Below are 20,398 nucleotides of genomic sequence, written 5' to 3' on the forward strand. Positions count from 1 at the left end.
TTATTAGCCGCTCGTTTGCTTTATTAATTCATCTATTTAAAGTGGCAGGATTAGAGCGTCTAATGTGGACGCGGGCCGCTGTGGCGCTGAGGAATATAAATATTTGCGGGATGCCAACCCACGATGACTATCTGGGCGTGGGACTCCGGGCAGGGTGCGCGGGGCGCGTGTGCGGCGTGCCAGTCTCTCTTTGCAGTGCGCGCGTGCTTGGCGGGGGTCCTCTGGGCTGGGCTGGCTGTATGGGAGCCGAGGGTTCCCTCGCGTGACGTGGATGCCAGGCTTCGATGCCCCCCGGGCAGGGCTCTTGGACGATCTTAGCCGGGCCGTGCGCTCCGTCCGCTCAGTCCAAGGCCAATTGTATGCCTATTGCCTTGTGTCCTGCCCGTGACCCCGAAGGGAGATATAGGTTACAATTTGATCTTCTTTTGTTGGCTACTATCGGCTCTTCCTAATGGGTCTCCCTCCACCCCCTCCCGCCGTCCCCTCCCTGGCCCCAGTGCCAAAAAGATGTCGAGGCGACGCGGGTTCTCAGTTTGCTTTACCCGGAGAGGGTCAAGCGGAATACACCACGCAAGTAGGCCTATGGCTGCGTTTTCCCACGAGGTACACGTGGGGTCCGCGTGCATTGCTTGTTCCTCCGGGAAGGCGCGTGAAACCTCCACCCGTGACCGGTTCTCTCTCAGCTCTCATTCTGGGTGTCTGAGGCTCCGACTGCTGCCGGGGATCGCTGGCTCCTGGCAGCCGAGCCGAGCCGGAGCGGGCGCGTTGGCCGCGGCCCGGAACCTGCCGGGCCACTTTTGTGCGAGGGGCGGATTGTGGCCGCCGGTCGGGCGCGCCAGGCGGGCCGGGCAGAATGGGCACTCGGGCCTGCGCGCGGCTTGGGAAACTTCGGCTCCTCCCTGTCCCCGCCTCGAGTCGCAGGAAACAAAGTCCTGGACTGCACTGGCCGGCTGGGGAGGGGTGCTGGGGGTTCGGAGGCCTGGCAGGGAGCCCGCTTCACGGTGATGCTGTGTGGAGGGGGCGGGGGGAGGATATGGGTCGGGCTGCCCACATGTGGGCGGTTGCAAAGGGGCGAGTTAGGGTGAGGTCGTGTGATTATATACATAGGGTGCGTGAACCAGGCTGATAGAGGATTGAGGAGGTGCCGTTGTGGGGTTCACACGGACCTCAGTCCATTTTGTATCGGTGCTGATTGTCTGGGTCAGGCTCTGCGCCTAGATTGCACGAGGGTGCCAAGATGTCTGTCTTTCCGGGGCGGGGGTGACCTAGATCGTTATGGTTTGCGGCAGGAATGGAGGGTTTGGGGGTTGCGGAGTGCCGATAGATGAGGTGGGAACACACGGTCGGGTTGCGCAGTGTGTGTGGGTTTGGTGAAGTTGGGCGTCTAAGAGGTGTGATCTGCGGGGCACTTCCTCGAGTTCGACTGTGTGTGTGTGTGTGTGTGTGTGTGTTCCCTTCAGTACCATCCACATCTAAGCCCAGCGCCAGAGCAGCGTGTGCGTGTTGGGATCCCGGCGTGTGAGTTGCGCGAGGGGGCTTGAGTTGGGGTGCCGTTCCGGAATCGCGCTACCCACTCGGGAGTTTAGCAAACAACAACCATGTCTTTCTTTTTGTAATTGCACATTCTCCCCCCCCCCCCCCAGGACAACCTTTATTATTTCAAATAAATTAGCGCCTGATGTATTTGGATGGCGCCTTGGAGCAGCCACGGGCGGGGGCAGAGGATGCGGGCCTAAAGCGTTGAACCCCTGCACCCGCCCGGATGCCGAGCTCCCAGGCAAGAGTCCGCGGCTCGACCCCCTGATTTATTCCCCTAACTAGGACCGTAGCGAGGGTGTGTGTGGGGGGAGGGGGGAGGGGGGAGTTTTGAGAACCCTCTGACCCCAGCCGTGACCCCGCACCAGGAGACAGCTTCTCCAGGCCGGGACCCTGTGCGCACCAACAAACCCGAGGCGGTGCCACGCTTGAAAGCGAAAGGTCCATTCATCAGTCGCGTCCCGGCGTCTAATTGGCCTTTTGTTCATTAGTGCCTGTTGCCCAGCGGGAGACCTTGGGAGGGCCCTGGGGCTGCAAGTCGGGGTGCCGAGTGTGTGGGGAGGGGGCCCGCGCCCCGGGTGGAGGGCTGCGCGTCGCGCTCCTCCAAGGGGGCGCCAGAGCGCGCTGCAGATCGGAGCACGTGCGGGGAGGCATTCCAGGAGGTCGCGCTCCGAGGGTCCCCGCCGGGGTCCCGGGACGCCGGGGCGGGCGCGGGACGGCCTGGCTTCCTGGCGGCCTCCCCCGCAATCGGAGCCCTTCCTCACCTCCCTCCGCACCCTCCAGGTTGCAGAGCCGTCTTCCGACCTCTCCCGAGTTCCCGGCACGGCCGCTGGGCTTGGGGCGGGGCTGGGTTCACGTCCTGCCAGGCTCCGTGTTTGGAGTTAATTAGCTCTGGCTCCGCACTTCCCCAAGAGAGCGCGCGCTCTCCCTTCCTGGGCACCAACTCCGTCCGTCCGTACCTGCCGGGAGCCGGCACCCCGCCTTACGGAGTGGGGGGAAGGGGATTGAGAGAATGTTTGGCACGTAGGGACCCCGGGGGGCCCCACCCTTCAGAAATACAATGGAGAGGCACCCCAGGGCTCCAAGCTCTGTCTGTCTGTCTGTCTGCTTCAAGTCAAGTCTCATTCGGATCCCCATCCCAGGCTAACGTCCTCGGGTTTCTCTCCCATCTCCTCCACCCCCCCCCCCCCGCCCCTTGCACACTTACTAGACTAGGGGAGCCCTAGAGAAAGCACAGGTGCCCTGCATAAGCCCAAAGGCCCAGACACACCTGAGGGCTCTCCCAGAGGGGCCAGGGATGAGGGTGGGGTCGCTTTAGGGAAATGATCGGGAAAGCAGCGCTTGGCCAACCTTGACCCAGCTGTCTGCAGCTTCCCAGGTTCCCGTGCCTCAGCCTGGCCCCAGGCTGCCGGTGCCCCCAAGCCAGCTCCAGGGCCTATATATAGCCCTGATCTCCGTAGCCCTGGCTGGACCCTGACGTCAGGAAGAACTTGATCTTGCCTGCTTCACTCCTGCTTCTGAAACTGATCCTTGAAATGAGAGAACAGACTCTACACAATTCCCATGGCCTTGACATAAGGTACAGCGATAAATATACACCACTAATGAGCAATTACCATATAATCACCTTCCAATTAGCTCGCATAATGATGAATTAAACATTCTAGCAGGCGGGATTAGGTTTCTTACTTTGTATATTATTTACGAAGGCTATAGCTTCTGCAAAGAACCAAATATCAAATTAGACGGGGAATTTTCACGTGGGGGTAATTACGCATTCAGGCCAGCGGCTGCACTCTGGTCACTTGTCAGATGAGGCCTCCTGCAAGGTACTGACCAGTTCATTTGGGCATTTATTTTTCCTTTTCCTTCACTCCCTTTAGGTTGCAGTTGTCCCCCCCCCCTCCCCCCCCATTTACTACCCTGGCCCTCAGGGTGGGTGGGAGGCAACTGGGCCAGGTGTGGGGAGGGACTAAAGGCTGTCAGGCTGTGGATGCCCTCCTAGAGTCCGGCCCTCTGGTTCCATCTGCCATAGCCCCCCCTCCACTTCCGTTTCTTTGCAGCTCAGGGTAGATGCCCTCAGGGGATCCTCAGTGCAGGGGAGTGAACAAACACCTGGCTGGGCATGGCTTTAGGGTATCCCTAACCTCCAACCCTGGATGCTAGATCAGGTCCCCCAAGGGCTTCTCTGACTTTTACCTAGATTTCCACCTGGTAACCAGGGAAGAAAGGGAGGAGGTAGAGGGACAAGGAAAGGAACAACTTCCTCCGCCAGCCCCAAGGCCACCTCTCCTGTTCTCCTGTTTGGAAATGAATTTTGGCAAGAGATTAGTTCCTAATCTGATCTAGCGCGGCTGACATTTGGGAAGAAGATGAAAATGGAAGCTCAATTTCATTGTGAGACGGGGGTCAGTTTGCGGGGCTCTGCTCCCCAGAGAACAGGGATGGCCCTTCCCCCTCCCTCCCCTCAAATGGCCTGCAGCTGGACGGGCAGCAAGCTCTGGGACTGCGGGCAGCAGAACTCCTGGGGCTGGACCTCAACCTGCCTTGGATTAGACAGCCAGGGTGATGTTGAAGACCGTCCGGGCCTGGCTGGCTTCCTCGGCACCTGCCTGCAGGTGCCCTCTGGGATTGGGCAGACCCAGAAGCCAGATAGCTTCTTCCTTGCTCCTTCCTCCCTCCCTCTGTGTTTGGGGGGGGAGGGGAGGCATCATGAAAGGTGAGGAAGTTTCAGGACTCCCCAAGGAGGTAATTAAAGTGCAGGGTCCCCAAGCCCTCACAGGTGCTTCCTCAGAGCAAGGACAAGTAAAGCACACCCAGGGACTAGATGCCCACCTCAGCAGAGGGTCTGGCTTACGTGGAAGCTGGTGACCTGGCCCCTATTTGGCTTCATGAACCGACAAGGTTCTAGGAGGAAGGAGCCAGGATTCCCTCAGGGAAGAGCTTTTCCTTTTCTCTCAGAGCCAAGAGATTGGTCTGCCTTGGGGTCACCTTGGCAGGGAGGGCCCACTCTGCCCTCGGCTGGGGACAGCCCCAGTCGTGGCCTCATTCTGGCTTGGGGGAGAAAGGACAGGTAGAGTATGTTGCTGAGTTTGGCCAGGCACCTTGCAAGAGCGTGGTTGTATATCCTTCAGTGACTGCACCTGAATGCATTTGTATAGCATGTCAGGTGGAGCATGTGGACCTCCATACTGTATGTGCGTGCGTGTGCCCATGGCCGTGGGTAACAGACCCATGGACCATATCATGTCTTTGTGTAGCTTAGAGACAGATATCCCTAATTGGATATAGTGGTACACACTCGTAGTTCCAAATAGGAGGCAGGAGAATCATAGTCTGAGGCCAGCCTGGACACAACATAGAAGGATATTGTTATTAAAATATCATTTAAAAGCCAGGGTGACATGGATCACAATGCACTGCACCCACAAACTGCTCTGTTGAATGACAACTCCTTTGTACAAGTACTTAAATATACTAAAATATATATTTCAGGAAAGGTCAGAAGGGCTAGGGCTAGGGCTCAAGTGGTAGAGCATGTGCTTAGCAAGCAGGAAAAGTAGAGTTAATCCTCAGTACTGGAAAAAAAAAGAAAGGAAGGAAAAAGTGATTCCTACTTTTGGGTGGCTGGGTGCCCCGTGGCCTGGCACAAAGCCTGATGAGGTGGATTTCAGCAAAGCCCTCTCCACCCTGGCCATGAGCTAAACTTCTTACACTGAGCACAACCAGAGTTACAAGCTGGGAAGAGGGTATTGGTGGGGGTGGGAGTGACATTCTTGAAGGTGCTTTTATTATGGATGGAGATGCTGCTTTCTTCTGAGCAGTGTCACATTTTCACTCAGCTGAGGCCTGTTCCCTGCCTCTGTGACACGTGGAAGATCTGAAAGAATCGCAAGGACCACTGCCACCTGTGACCTTCAGAGGTCCTGACCACCATCCACTAGCAAGGAAGCTAGTAATTGGGCTGTGGTTGAGTCACAGAAGTGCACATACCACACAGGAATAGCTGAAACTCTATGTGTGCCTACCACACACAGTGCATGCGCACATGTGTGACGGAGCCTGTAAGCGCATGTATTATGGCAATGTGAAGCCCTGGAGCACGTTCGGGGGCACTTCCTGCACAGGGACAGGGGTAGGGTGCAGCGGCCTTGGCAGGCCGCATGGAGCCTCCTTCAGCTGAGCCCCCCAGAGACTCACCGCATCCTCTTCCTGCTTCCCCCTACTGCACTCTAAACGGCTGCAATTATGCTCCTCCACGCGAACCAGAAGTGCTCTGTGATATGGCAGATCGCTTCAAGTGGAAGCCGCAGCTTTGTTAAGTAAGTGGTGCCCTGTTGACTCAGATGTCTGCTTCCTCTTGTACAGAAGCAGCGCAGGGGGACTTAGGCACCTAGAGGGGACACTTTAAAGCCAGCACACTTTTAAAAGACCCCTCTCCTGTGCCCCCCCCAACCTCACTACATGCTCACCTGAATCTTGATTTGCATAGCTGAAGACTTTATTTAGCATATACTACAAGCATATTTCAAGTAAGTGGCCTGCCTCAGCAGGGGAGAGGAAGAGGGTGTGAGTTGACCTGTGAACACACGTGTGATGCGTGATGCGTATGCCCGGGACCCATGCCATGGGGCCTCTGGAAGAGCAGTTAAAAGTTGTCACTCCACTCCTGGTCCCTTCCAGGGGAAAGGTGGACAGTAGCCTCTGGAATCTAGCATCCAGACTGATACTCAGAAACGCCCTACCCGACCCTGGCCCTTGGCCTTTGTAAACTTTACATCAGTTCTGTACCTCCCACCCACCCCAGTGGTTGGGTCCTTGGTGTCTGCCTGCTCTCCCTACTGCCCTAATGGCTGTCTCTTCCTTGTGTCCAACAATGGATGACCAGGGAGGGCCTTGTGTCTCTCCTCCCATTCTCCTCGTTTGTTCAGACCTACCAATGAAACAGACCAAATAGACAGGATCCCACATAGCCCTACCCTGGACCCAAGCCATTCCTGCTGCTTGCTTGACTAAGGTTTTCAGTCTTGTCTGTCTCCACTTAGTTCACTAGGGCCAGGGGGGGAACTGTGCCCAGGAAGGTGTCACCCCTTCTCTGGGTGACTTTTCTTCCTTCCTTCCTTCTTTCCTTCCTTCCTTCCTTCCTTCCTTCCTTCCTTCCTTTCTTTCTTTCTTTCTTTCTTTCTTTCTTTCTTTCTTTCTTTCTTTCTTTCTTTCTTTCTTTCTTTCTTTCTTTCTTTCTTTCTTTCTTCCTTTCTTTCTTTTCCTTCTTTCTTTCCTTCTTTTTTTCCTTCATTCGTTCGTTCGTTCCTTCCTTCTTTCCTTCCTACCTTCCTTCCTTCCTTCCTGGGCCTGGACACTGTCCCTCAAGTCTTCAGCTCAAAGCAAGTGCTCTACCACTTGAGCCACAGTACCACTTCTGATTTTCTGGTGGTTTACTGGATATAAGAGTCTCATGGACTTTTCCTGCCTGGGCTGGCTTTGAATCTCGATCCTCAGATTTCAGCCTCCTGAGTAGCTAGGATTACAGGCGTGAGCCACCTGCACCTGGCTCAAACATTTAGTCTGTGGCCCCTGGGTAATTTTACCATGGTGACAACTTTTCATTAATGAGATTTTTTTTGGGGGGGGGGGCGGTCGTGGGGCTTGAATTCTAGGCCTGGGCACTGTCCCTGCACTCTTCAGCTCAAGGTGAGCACTCTACCAATTGAGCCACAGCACCACTTCCTTCTTTCTTTTCTTCTATAAAGTCAATCAATCAATCAATCTATCTACCTATCTATATTTCTGCAGATAATTTTATTCCTATGTGGAGTGACATGTGTTATGTTAGTCACTAAATATTGCTTATTATAGGAAACTATAATAATCTAAGGGAAGGGAATTAGTCAAATAGTGACCTTAGGATGGGGTGGTAGGCAGCAGTTAAAAAGAATGAGGCAGAGTTTGTGTTCTAAAATAGAAGGCTCTCTAGGATGCATCAATGTTAATTGGTAAAGGCAAAAGTGTATGCATGATCAGTGTAATGGAACCACTTATAAGGGGTATTTTGGGGGAGCTTGCTTACAATCTTTCCAGGAGGATGCGATTGCACCGGCTGTTTGGGATGCCAAGGCATGATTTCCAGCTCCCTCAGCATCTGCTGCTCCCCTCCAGGTGCAGCTCTGCATCTCTTGAATGCTAATGCTTCCTTTGCAGCAGGGCTCCAGAGTGGAATGAACGGATCCTGATGTCCCCTTCAGTGATGAGTGGAGCAAGACTTTCCTAGCGACTATACTTCTGTTAATGCAGCCTGAGGTGGCTGGGCTCAGCTATCTGAGGTCCAGCTTGGTCTCCATGAAGGAATCTTCCAGAAAGCACCCTATGGATCATTCTGCCTGAGCTTGGATGGTGCCAGTGTGGAGAAACTCCCTTCCTTCCCAATGATGCCTTCCATGTCTCCTCTGAAACAGCCTGGGGTTACAGTATTTTCTTTGAAATTTCAAGTGTTGCCCTGTCAGTTGCTGGGAGCATTGTCACCTGGCCTGTTCCTTCCCGGTATCATGCAAACCAACTAAACTACAAACATGTGCAATCGTGTAAGTAGTGGAATGCGCATATATCCCACCCTAAATGTCTTGTGAATTGAATTGTGTTTACCTCTAATAGCTTGGAATAGGACCTGTTTGGAGATAGGATCTTCATGAAAGTAATAAGAGTTCAATGCAGTCATCGGAATGGTGTCTAAGTTATGACCAGTGGCTTTAGAAGGGACTGTCTTTGGGGACTGGTGATATAGTTCAACAATTCAGGGCTTGCCTAGTATATGCAAGGCCTTGGGTTCATTCTCCAGTACTGAAAAAGAGAAAAAGGCTAAAGAAAACAGGAGAAGAGGAAATTTGGATACACACAGGTCTAGGTAGATATAACCAAGGACTGGAAGACACTCCTTCCTTCATAAGGACCAGCTCACTGCCAACTTGACCTCAGATTTCTAGTCTCCAGAACTATGGTCCCTGTAGAGGCCACTATGATGGGTGTCCCAGAGATGCTCAGATCCCAGAGCCACCTCCTCAGGGAAGGGTGGCTGGAGTCCCAGCCAGAGGTTCAGTGGGGATGCTTGCTAGTCATTGAATACCTCCGATGGACCTTTCTCATGTCCTGGCATATGGCATCTTTCAGGCAGCAAGCAGGGCCAGACCTATCTTTCCCTCAGGGCTTCTGAGGTCCTCGACCCTAGAATGCTCAGTGGTGGGGCTGCCGTCTCTCTGAGCAGAGCCAAGAGAGGCTCACCATTTCCTCCTGCAGTTGCTGCATTGTTAAGTAGTGTCCTTGGCAAGTAATTACACCCTCGGCAGCTCAATTGCACCCTAAGCAAATTAGGTGCTGATCTGAAGGTGTAATTAAGCAATAGTGAATGCAATTTAGCAATTGCAAGTGGGTTTACTCACTGGGCTGGCCATCCCAGGCAAAGGGCCCATTCAGAGACCTGATGGGGTTCTGTTGTGCCTCTCCACACTTCCTGTTCTAAGTTTTGGCAAAGATATACCTTGGTGACAACTTCTGTTTGATTTCTAAATATTGGGGAGAACCTTTGGATGTGTCAGGGTGCTAAACATAATTAGCATTCTTTAGGAACAAAACACACAACAAGCCTGCTTATTGTTTCCTTAATTATATGTCTTCAGATATAAAACAATCCCTTAGTGTTGGTGATGTGTTGATTAATTATCCAAACAGCTTCTTTTGAAAGTTAGGAAATGTGTCTCTGACCTCCTTCTCCATTTCAAGGGAGCCACCTATCAGATTTCCTTCTCACTGTGCTAAAAAGGCAGAGGGTCAATGGATACCTGGGCCAGGGTAGGACCAGGCTGGACTACAGGACAAGGAGCCTGTCTGGACAGACCCCCGTCTAGCAGCCTGGCCTAAGAGGGAGAGGGTGGAGCAGTGTGGCACCCTGTGTAAGCTCTTCTTGCTCTCCTGAGCCTCTGCAAAGCATGCTGGGGCACAAGGCTGGGACTGGGAAAGCCCATAATCTGCAGCCAGACACAAGGTCTGGGAGCTTGTTGGGTGTGTGGTTGACCCTGTGGTACTCAGAGGAGGCCCCTGCAATGACTCTGGAGGTATATCTATAAATATGTGCATGAGTGTGTGTAGGTATGTGCATGCACACATATATGTTTATGCATGTGTGGGGATACTGTATAAGTGTACAGTGTATGTATGTATATTTATGTGTGCATGAGTATATGCATATATATACATACTCATATATATGCTAATGTATATATACTCACATATATGAGTGTGCTTGCGTATGTGGGTATGGGAGTGTCATCTGGATATATGTATATATGAATGTATGTGCAGTGTTTGCTCTGCTCCAGTCTGGGCGCCCTCTCCTTGTGGTTTGAGGCAGGCTCATAGTCTGGAGCTCCAGGACGTGCCGGAGAGGCCTCTCTTGCCGCCACCTGCACCCTTTTCCTTGCTGCTGAGCCATGTGCTTGCCTCTAAGCAGGTAAATCTGCCTCTGCCACAGGTTGCAGACATGCAGTGGAGCCGGGCTGGCCACCTTCCTCTCATTGTCTGTGGGTGTCCAGCTCCAGCTGGAGCCGCCCAGCCTCCCCGCTGCCTTCTCCTCCTCCCAGCTCTCTGCCTCCACCTTCTGCATCTCTCCTTCCTCTTCACTTCTGCCTGTCTCTGTGCAGCATGGAGTATCTCGGCCTTTTGTGCCTCATTACAAAAAATATTTGGGGTGGCCCTCAGGGGACATACTTAAACTTAATTAATGGTACATAAGAGGCCGAAGCACATTCTAAGGTAAAAATAAAGCAGTAGAAAATCAATATGGCAGAGAGCATATGGTAAAAATGGTCGAGGGCTGGGAAGGTGGCTCAGTGGTAGAGTACTTGCCTTGCATGCCATTTTGAATTGAAACCCCTTTGTATAATTATTTAAAAATTATAGATATATGATTATATATATATTTCTGGGCACCAGTGGCTCATGCCTGTAATCCTAGCTAATCAGGAGTCTGAGATCTGAGGATCATGGTTTGAAGCAGCCCAGGAAAGAAAGGAGGTGAGACTCTTATCTCCAATTAACCACTAGGAAATTGGAAGTGGTAGAGTGCTAGCCTTGAGCAAAAGGAGCTCAGGGACAGTGACAGTGCCCAGGTCCTGAGTTCAAGCCCCACAACCGACAAAAAAAAAGAAAAAAATAATCATTTTTAAAAAGGTGAAGGTGAGTAGATGAATGGATCAAGAAAGTGTGGTATATATACACAATGGAATTCTATGCCACCATCAGAAAGAATGACATTGCCCCATTTGTTAGGAAATGGAAAAGCTTGGAAAAAATTATATTAAGTGAAGTAAGCCAGGCCCAAAGAAACATAGGTCCCATGGTTTCCCTTATTTGCAATATCTTGTACGTGGCTGAGTCAAGCAGAAAAGGTCAGATAAGGTGATGTTAGGGAAATGAACCCTAAGATATATATTCAAATGTTTTTTTTCTTTCATGCAATTGTTTCTAACACATTTATAAGATTATTTCTTTGTTGCTTTGTATGTACCTCCCCCACAGTATAAACCCTGCTTTCACTGTATTTGATGTTGGTATAATTTGTGGAGGGGAAGGGGAAAAACAAATCGTTTAACTAGGGATACAGGTGGACCCATTGCAACAATGAGACGTACAAGTCATTATGTCGAAAGTGAACTTTACAACTTTGGGGGGGGGGGAGGAAGCGGGGAGGATTGGGTGGGGGGACGGGGGAGGATGGTAAGGGATGGGAAGGGGAAACAAAGGAGGAGGCTACAATGCTTGATAAGAAATGTACTCATTATCTTGCCCATGTAATTGTAACCCCTCTGTACAGTATTTTCACAATAAAAAATAAAAATAAAAAAGGTGAAGATGAGCTCAGCCAGTCAGATGGAGGGGCTCATAAACCAGGAGCAGAGAGCAAGAAGTTCCAGAGAGAATTTACAGGTGAGGCCCTGACAGGGGTTCTTGCCACAGCAGGAACCAGAGCCCCCCCCCTCCCCGCCCACCTCCCACTGCACCCCTGCCTCCCCCATGGGGGAAGAGGACAGTCTTGTGTTGGGCACACCTGGCTGTCCCACTACCAGGCTTGGATTTCAGGAGTGCCAGATAACATGCCAGTGCTCCCCAGGGATGGTCCTGTGTGTAAGGCCCTCCGCCCATTTCCAGTCTTTTCTAACTGGCCACCAACCAAAAAACTACTTACTTTCTGGAAAGCGAGGGAGGGAACAGTATACCTGCGGGGGGTAGGGGGGTGTCAGGTCATGGAGACAGCAACAGCTAAATGAAGTGGATGGACCCGAGCTGGGCTGCTAGGGCTGCTGGGTGGGGGGGGCAGGAGGGGAGGGGATTATGAGGTGGTACAGGAAGAGCCTTTTAGGAGGAAAGGAGAGAAAGTGTCTGGTCTCCAGGGGAGAGTTGAAAGGCAGGACTTACAAGGTGGAAACACGGGTTACTTCCTGCCCCCTGTGCAGGGCAAATCTCCTAGGGAGAAGGTTAACAGATCAGAGCTAGAGTTCCTGACTTGCACAGCTACAGTTTCTCCATGCATAAATGAAGACAATAATAAAAATTCCAATGGGGAGAGCTGTGCGATTGCAATGAGCATCTGCGGCGTGCTACACATGGCTGTACCTAATACTGAGACGTGGAGAGAAAGGTCTGGCATGGTATCCCCAAGAGTGCAGCTTCCACTGGACCACATGGTTCTGCCGATGTCTCCCTGCTATGAGACAGCATCCATTTATACAGTGTGATGAGTATCCTAGATTAAGGTTGGGAGACCTGGATTCTAGGTCCACCTCTTTCTCTGTGAGCCTTGGGACAATCCCTTTCCTTACTTATATGGGTTTGTTTTCTCTCTTGGGCATAAGAATATCATAAACCTGTGGTGTCCCTGAAACGCCTCACTCAGCCTCAGAGCTGGGCCTAACAGGATGGATCCTAAGCTAGAAGGAAGATCCCAATAGGAAGGGATTGAAAATCTACCTTTAGCATAACTCAGCCCAACTCCTGGTCATCTACTGCCACGTGCTTTGCTCTAGTTGGATGGAGATGAGCCATTCTCATGTTCTGATGCGTGTGCGCACACACACAGACAGAGCCAGCTACTTCCATGATATCTCTATAGTAGTTCTCACCCTGTCCAGGGCTGGGTGTGGTTGATGGCCTCAGAACACCAGAGTTTTGAGTAACAGTGCCAGATTTAACAAATAGAAATACAAAACCCTCAGCTGTGTAACAAAGATAGCTGTAAATGGCTGGCTTGTGGATCAAAGCTGAATGGAGGGTATTTATTATGGACCATGTTGAACCTCCATCCAGGATGGAGGACTCAGGTAGCAAGTTCAGGACACATCCGTAGACCCTGGGGTCTGACCCTCCTCCTTTGGAGGTGCTGCTTCGTGCTGATTTGGATTAGGAGTGGGGGAGAGCTTTCTAGTTTGGGATGTGAGCACTTTCAGCTGGGATACTCTCAGGCTGGCGGCCTGGGTGCAAAGGGAGAAAGTAAAGAAAGTCCAGGCCAAGATTTAGGACTTTGCTGGGGTTGGGGACATTGTCTTGCAGGGTGTGGGTTCCTCTTCTTCTCTGACTGAGTTTGCTCCATACTCCTCTGGACTGTGACATTGGAGGTGCTGCTGCTTCCAGGATGGTAGGGAAGGGAGGATGGGGACACCCAGCGCAGATTCCACCCCCACCCGCACCCAAGTCTCCCAGCTGGCATCAGAACATTTTCTAGTCCTTTATGCTTTGCAGATGAGCAAATTGAGGCCTAGGTAGGGTGCTCTAAGATGTTGCCTCCAAACTACCAAGAGACTGCCAACCCTAACCAAGCCCTGGACAAGCCTCTGCTGGCATAGAGGCCAGTGCCAGCTGTGGTGGCACCACAGCTGGGGTGATAGGATGGTTACGACACCTTGCCCAGGGCATGCGTAACACTGGAAAAAGGAAAGTGAGTATCTTTGCAGGGTTTGTGTTCCTCAACTGACACTCTGACCATGCTCATTCTGTGTGCAGTGACAGGGGCCACTTTGATAAAGCGGGAGCTGCCTTAGGAGACAAGGGTGACCTCAGAGCAAGTGTGGAGTGTCCTTGGTCCCAGGGAGCTGTTAACAGGCTGGGTGATGGACAGCCAGCCACTCATGACATAGAGTGGACAGGCAAGTTGGTGTTGAAGGCGTGAGGCTTGGCCTTAGGGTAGCAAGACTTGGAAGGCGAGGGCTGGGGAGGTGAGCGAAGGCTTCCTGGAGGAGGGGAGATTGCATGTATGCCACACAGAGGTGTTCGTAGAGAGTGGCCCTGAGGGATGCCCAAAGGCCCAAGGGAAGACAGCAGTGAGTGTCTGGGCCTGGCTGGAGGAACCTGACATCTCCAGTGACCTTCTGAGGCCTAGAAGAGAAGAGACAAGAAGGTCCAGATTGGCCGTGTTGTGATCCTGGCTGGGGAGTTGCTCTGTGAGGAAGCTGATGGCTCCTCAGTCCACAGGGACCTGGGTGCCCACCGCAGCCTCTGCCCTGCTGCCTGGGGATGGAGAGCCCTTCACCATGGCTTGGGGATTCCATCTGGTTCTAATTTCCATGTGTAGCATGACAAATGTTACTGCAAAGCCCAGAGAAGGTCAAGCGGACCACACCTCCTCCTGCACGCATGTGCCATCGTGCCCTGTCCTCATGCCTGACTGATGGAGTTTGACATCCCAAACTCATTAGCGCAGGAGCCGAGGCCAGTGAGCGGTCTGTGTGTGGACATGGTAACAGCTTTACTCTGGCGTCAACAAGCAGTTTGGCTTCCAGGGAGAAGCTGTCTGGTGAGGCTGGTCCCCATCGCCATGCTTCCTCCTCTGCTCAGCTCAGGCTCAGCCCCACCGGACTCTTCTCCAGGTTCCTTGCAGATTCTAGAGTCCCATGGGGAGTGGGTACATTACCTGTCCCATCTCCCAGGTCAAAATGCCTGTCAGGGTTGGAAGAGCAAGTTGGAACCCAAAGAGGCAAAGAGCGAGAAGGGCTTTGTCCAAAGTCATTGGGCATGCCAGAGGAAGTAGGATTGGAGATGAAAGGGTGGAGGAGGCAAGAAAGCCAGATTTCAAAGCCTGCCTCTTTTCCTTGGGCTCTGTGACTGGGGACACCAAATGCCCTCATCTGGGGGCCTGAGAGAGGATGGAGAACATACATCTGAGAGACCCAGCATGGTGCCCACGCCAGTTCTGCTGTGACCATCTGTAAGTCCAGACCTCTTGATGTTCAGTGTGGCCCTGTGGCCCAGGGTGAGGCCTTCTCCGTGCCTTGATGAGATTTCCAGTGAGGGCTGAGCAGTAGACAGCAGGAGCACGGGAGGGGGGGGAGGTGCTGTGAACCAGCTTTGCCTTTGGCAGAGGCTTCCCAAGGCAAGACCACGGGGAGACAGAGCATTAGGAGGGTGGCGATGCTCCCTGTGGGCCATGGCAAAGGCCATGATCCACCATCCCTTAGCACCCAGCCAGGGGGATCCAGAATATCCTCAGTAGAGGAATGCATGGATGATGGAATGTTTGCCCATACTGGCTCCTTCTTCTAGGCAGAGAGAGTCTGCGTTTTGGAGCCAGCTGGGTACCACGTACCCCTTGGGACTCAGCAAGAGAGGGTGTGTGGAGCACTTGGTACCCACCATGTGATCAGGGGAAAAGATGGCACCCAGCCTTCCCTGTTACAGACATGTTCCTCTCTCTAGGCCCCTGTCTTTCCATCATGTCCCCCACGGTGCCCTAGGACAGGCTGCAGTAGCACAGTCACCTTGTGCAGGTAAAGAAACAGGCCCTGACCAGGCTGACCTGCCCAAGGAGTAGCCAAGTAAGCCTGGGCCTCAAGGCACACCTGGCTCTCATGCCGGCACTCACTCTACTTCAGTCTGGTGGGCTGATATGAATATGGCTTAAATGAAACATCTCAGCAGTTTTTCATCTCTTCACCTGCCCTGGGAACTACTAAGCATGTCTGTTCACAGGCATGAACTGTTCCTTCTAGTTAAGGCCATAGGTTCCTACCCCAGAGGGCTTGGTCCGACTCTTGGAAAAAGGAAAGAGGTCTTTGCCATAGGGTGGACAGGGAATATGGGCAGAAGTAGGGTTCTTCTTGGGCTTGTTCATAGACTGTGAACATCCATCTGTGTCTCACATAGCTTTAGACAAACAGCCCTCTCCACCAGGCTTGGGGGCCTGGCAATTAGGATTGAATGAGCTAGATGTAGAGAGCTGGGGGCCCAGGTGAGCCTTCCTTACAGGCCCGTGGAAAGCATCTCCGCTGTGCTGGGAGCTCTGAGTTTGGTGTCTGGGGCCAACGCCATCCTTGTCTATCTACTTGGAAGCAAGTCCCCAAGAAGCATTTTATCAGATTATTTGGGATCAGGAGTTTAACATCGCACAGTTCAGACATAGGAGGCTTGGAGGAGACAGTAAGTGAGGTTGGCCAGGGGAGAAGAGGGAACTCCCAGCTGGGTGTGGATAGGGCCTGGTGATGCTGGTGTTAGTAGATTGCCTCTTCCAAGCCAGGGGTCTTCTCGTGGCTCACAAACATCATTCCACTTAAACCACACTGCAACCCCAGAGCTAGATAGGATTTGTTTGCCTCGTACGTTGCTTTTACAGATGGGGAAACTGAGGCTCAGAGAAGCACAGAGACTTGCTCATGATCACAAAGCAACAGCCAGGCTGGGTTTGGGATTCTAGCTCAAACCCGGTGTTCTCTTCCTGACAGGTCTTTCCGGTGTCTATATTCTCATTCGGTTTTGGTGGGGGGCACTGGGCTGGGTGCTAGTGGATCTCTGCCAGATGGGTGTGGGCCTCTTTCTCTTGTTCCAGAACCCATTCCCCAGGCTCTTTGCTCTTTCTCACACAACTTCCCCACCATTAGAAGCTGCCTTGGAGCTGCTGAAGCTGCAGGTGCGTGGGAAGTCATGGAGGACCAACCCTGAGGTGCGACTCATGGCCGGAAGTTCTGGGATCTCCAGCTAGAATTTGGAAATCAACTGGAAATGCTACCTGGTGGAGGTCTGACCCTTTCTTGTCCTACTTCCCCTAGATATTCTCATAGCTCTTTTCTTTCTTAAGTCATTAGAAGGTACATCCTCATTCCAGATCTGCTTCTGCTCCTGTCTCCCCTCCAAAAAAACCAAACCAAACCAAACCAAAAACAACAGGGCCGGGCTCCAAGATGAAGAAGCTAACAAGGGGAAGGGAGAGGAGGCTGCCTTGCTAGCACTGGGAACCATCCTGACTGAGGCCAGGGTGGCACCAGGGTGGAGTCTGTCTGGGGATGAGCTGTGTTCACAGGGCCTGGGACAGCTTCAGAAGGACTCGGGTGTGAGTAGGGGCTGCACAGTGGTCTTCTTCTTTGCACAGGGTTACAAGCGTGCTAGATTCTGCTTCCGATCTGAGATGAAGGCTGACATGTCTGTGAGGGGATATTCCCTTCGTTCATTTGTTCCTTCCTTGGTTCCATCCTTCCTTCTTTCTTTTTTTTGCTTGGTCAACAATTTTGCTTCCGTGAATGGTACATGTGGGGTCTTGCAGGCAGAGTATTTCTACCTACGTCCTAGGATGTGTTAATGTCTGTTGCCCATTTTTAATGGTACAGATGACCTGTGTGTGATCAATTGAAGACGACTGTAGATGGCCCTGGGGCTGCCATCTGTGCTCAGGGCCCACAGCCATCTGTCCCAGGGGATGTCCTGAGAGGGCAAGGGGCACTGGGCGGGACCCAGGGAGAGGTTGCTCTGCAGAGCTGCTGTAACTCATGTTCCAGCTGGCCCTTCTGAATTGAGGCTAGGGGACAGGTCTCTGGGATCCTGTGTGGGTCACCTCCTGAACACCGGCTACCAGGCAGGTGTATGACCTTGGACGGAGTACAGCCCAGGGCACATGGTGGGGAAGGCCTCCGCCAGAGGGATCTGTGCCAGGCAGCACAGGGTTCTGCTGTCTGCCACGTGACCTGGTCCCACCCGGCTGTGTCCCATCTTTGGGCACAAAGTTTGTCTGAAGGGATGGAAGCATGGCTGATTTCATCTCTGTTAGGGCTAGTATAGATTTCCCAAGGGTCTCCTGATGCTGGGGCTCCTTACAGCATTTCAAACTCAAACACCAAACTGCCAGTCCTGAGCTCTCACAAACCATCTGTGACTGGAGAAACAACTCTGAAGATGCTGGAGTCCTATGCTGAGTAAGGAGAGGAGAATCCAGGAAGACTGCCTGGAGGTGGTGGTGCTCTGTCTGACATTGCAGAATGCCTGCTGGGGATGGGGTTTGCGGGGAAGCTATTTACAGATAAAGCATTTTTTTTAATCATAATTTTTAAAATTGTTTTATGAAGTGCTATCTCTTTTGAGACGTCTGCTTAGATTAATCAGGAGCCCTTTGGTGATTTCATGACATCCTCTCTCCCAGTAGAAGGAGAGCCCTGCTGTCTTCCCCTTTGGACTTTTGCAGCAGCCCACACCTCTGAACAGGGCCGCTGGTCTCTGAGCTGCAGTGACACGTGTCCAGCACCTGCCTCAGTCCTGGCTTACTGCGTCTGCCCATTGCTGGAGTGTAAACACTTCTACCCTGCAGATTCAAGCTCTTCACACGATGTCATTGGCGGTGAGTTGGGGACCAGTGCACACAATTGGCCAGCGTGTGCTAGCTCTGGGGACCACTGCAAGTGGGTGGCTGCTCTTGCATTTCCATTTCCACAGTTGGATTCTGAGGGTCAGCTCTTTGACGTTTATCGTGCCCAGGGAAGAGGAACGATTTCTCGGGTCCATTTGGCTCTGGCCTAGTGGGTGATGTGTCAGATCCCCACACTGAGAAGTTGGAGACATGGATTTCAATGTCAAAGCCAACTGTTCCATGGACCTCTTTCATTGTCCATCCGGGACATCGCTTTCTCCACCTTCCTCTTTCCTCAATGTCAGGTGCCACCAAGACTCCTCACCTATGGAACACTTTAGGTGCTTTCCCAACAGCCCCTGCGGTCAGCTGAGCAGGTAGGATGACCATTACTCTTGCAGGTAAGTAACCCAAGGCTGAGGAGAGTCAGAGCCCAAATCATATTGGCTGGTAAACTGTGGCCAAGCAGGACCGAAACTGGCTTCCAAGGCTCAGACTTGAGTACTCTCTTCTTTCTCATGTGTGTGTGCAGATAGAACATCATGAATGTTCTAGAATATATGATCCATTCAAAGCAGTATGACCAGCCACGCATGTGAACTTAACCCTTGCATTTTAGGACTCCTAAATTTTCCCCGGGTTGTATTGTTGATTTCCGCTCGTAGGTAGAAAGCAGGTGTGGTGGGTAGACACAGCACTGTTCCTAGGTGACTCTGCCCCTCGTTGGCTTGATCTTTCCCTTCAAGAGTCTCCCATACCCAGCTTCTGCCACTGTAGCTAGAGAGGAGAGGAAATATTCCTGCCCAAGGTGTTTTAGATCAATACCTTCTTCAGTCAAGATGACAAAAGTATTTATTACAGGAAATCTCTGGCAAGGAGAGCTAATGGTTCTCAGAGACAGCAATAAAGGAGCTTTTGCCTGGAGCAGAGGACTTCTGAGGCTGAGCTGCCAGGATCTGAGGGAGGCACCCCCACATTCCTGCAGGAGGCGGGACCTGCAGCTCTGATTCGGAAGTTGTGAACAAGGGCCTTGCATCGCTGTCAGGCTGTGGCAGGATGGAGATTTATACCTCACAATTGGCTGTCCTTTCCCCTCTGGGAGGGCTGGAACAGCTGTTATGTTCCAAAGACAAACCTGCCACCCACCAGACACACCCACCCACCTGCTCACCAGCCCTTCCACTTTGTATCCTTCCAGCTCAGGGTTGGAATGTGAAAAGCCTGGATGGATGTTCCTAGAACTTGTCTCATAGGAAGTTAGAAACGCTAGATTCAGAAGCTCACCCTAATTAGTCTCCTCAGGTGTGGGGGAAGCCAGGGCCCAGATAATTCTTATTCTTAGCTGAGTCTCAGAGGCAGGAGACACGGATTGGAGTTGTTTGAACCAGAGCAGGAATCTGCATCAGTAGCAGCTTGTTATAGAGTGCAACCTGAGCGCCCCCCCCCACCTCCTCCCTGGGCCTGGCTGGGGACTTGCATGTCTACCATACTCTCTGGTCTTGCAGATGGTGTGGGTACACTGTTGGGGACAGCAACCATGGATGTAGGAGTTCAGAGCAGAGCTCTGGAGCTGGGCCTACCCGGCCTCTGCCCGTTTCATCATCGGTAATAGGGGCTTGGTCATCATATTGACCTCCTAAAGTCAGAACGTGATGAGGATCTCTTAAAGCACCGTGCAATTAGTGTTACATGTTTGTGAAGTAGCTTTGATACATTGCCAGCCTGGGTTATTGGTTTCTGTTTATTCATCTATTCAACTGACACATCCTGAATACTCACTTGCCCTGGAACCATTATGGGTGTTTGGTTGGAGTATGATTCAGTTGGGTTCTCCAAAGGCTCATTCACCAGAAGCTTGGTTCCAGTGTTGAGGTGGTAGAGCCCTTAAGGGGTGGGGCTTAGGGTGACGTCATTAGGTCACAGGACACCACATACCCTTGGCCCCTTCTGCTTGTACTGCTTCCTTTTCCTTTTCTCTGCCACATTTGATACAACCAAGGGGTGCTCTTTACGAGAGGCCAAACAGATGGGACCACCTGATCTTAGACTTGAACTCTCCCAAACTGTGAGTTAAATAAATCTCTTAAAAAATAAAAGACCCCACCTCTGGTATTTGGTTATAGCAAGAGAAAACAATAAGGATGGCCACAGCGCCACTTCTGTTTTTCTGGTGGTTAATTGGAGATAAGAGTCTCACAGACTTTCCTGCATGGGCTGGTT

General features: G+C 52.0%; 1 long non-coding RNA gene across 1 annotated transcript; it reads right to left on the reverse strand.

Annotated features, from left to right (window-relative positions):
- LOC122126871 lies at nt 1–901 on the reverse strand. Its single transcript, XR_006151021.1, has 2 exons — nt 543–901; nt 1–378 (listed from the first exon to the last, which is right to left on the reverse strand). It is a non-coding gene; the product is annotated as an uncharacterized LOC122126871 (long non-coding RNA).
- Nucleotides 902–20,398: the final 19,497 nt, after the last annotated feature.

The sequence above is a fragment of the Dipodomys spectabilis genome, unplaced genomic scaffold (assembly GCF_019054845.1).
Source record: "Dipodomys spectabilis isolate Male_0828 unplaced genomic scaffold, ASM1905484v1 ptg000289l, whole genome shotgun sequence".
NCBI lineage: Eukaryota > Metazoa > Chordata > Mammalia > Rodentia > Heteromyidae > Dipodomys > Dipodomys spectabilis.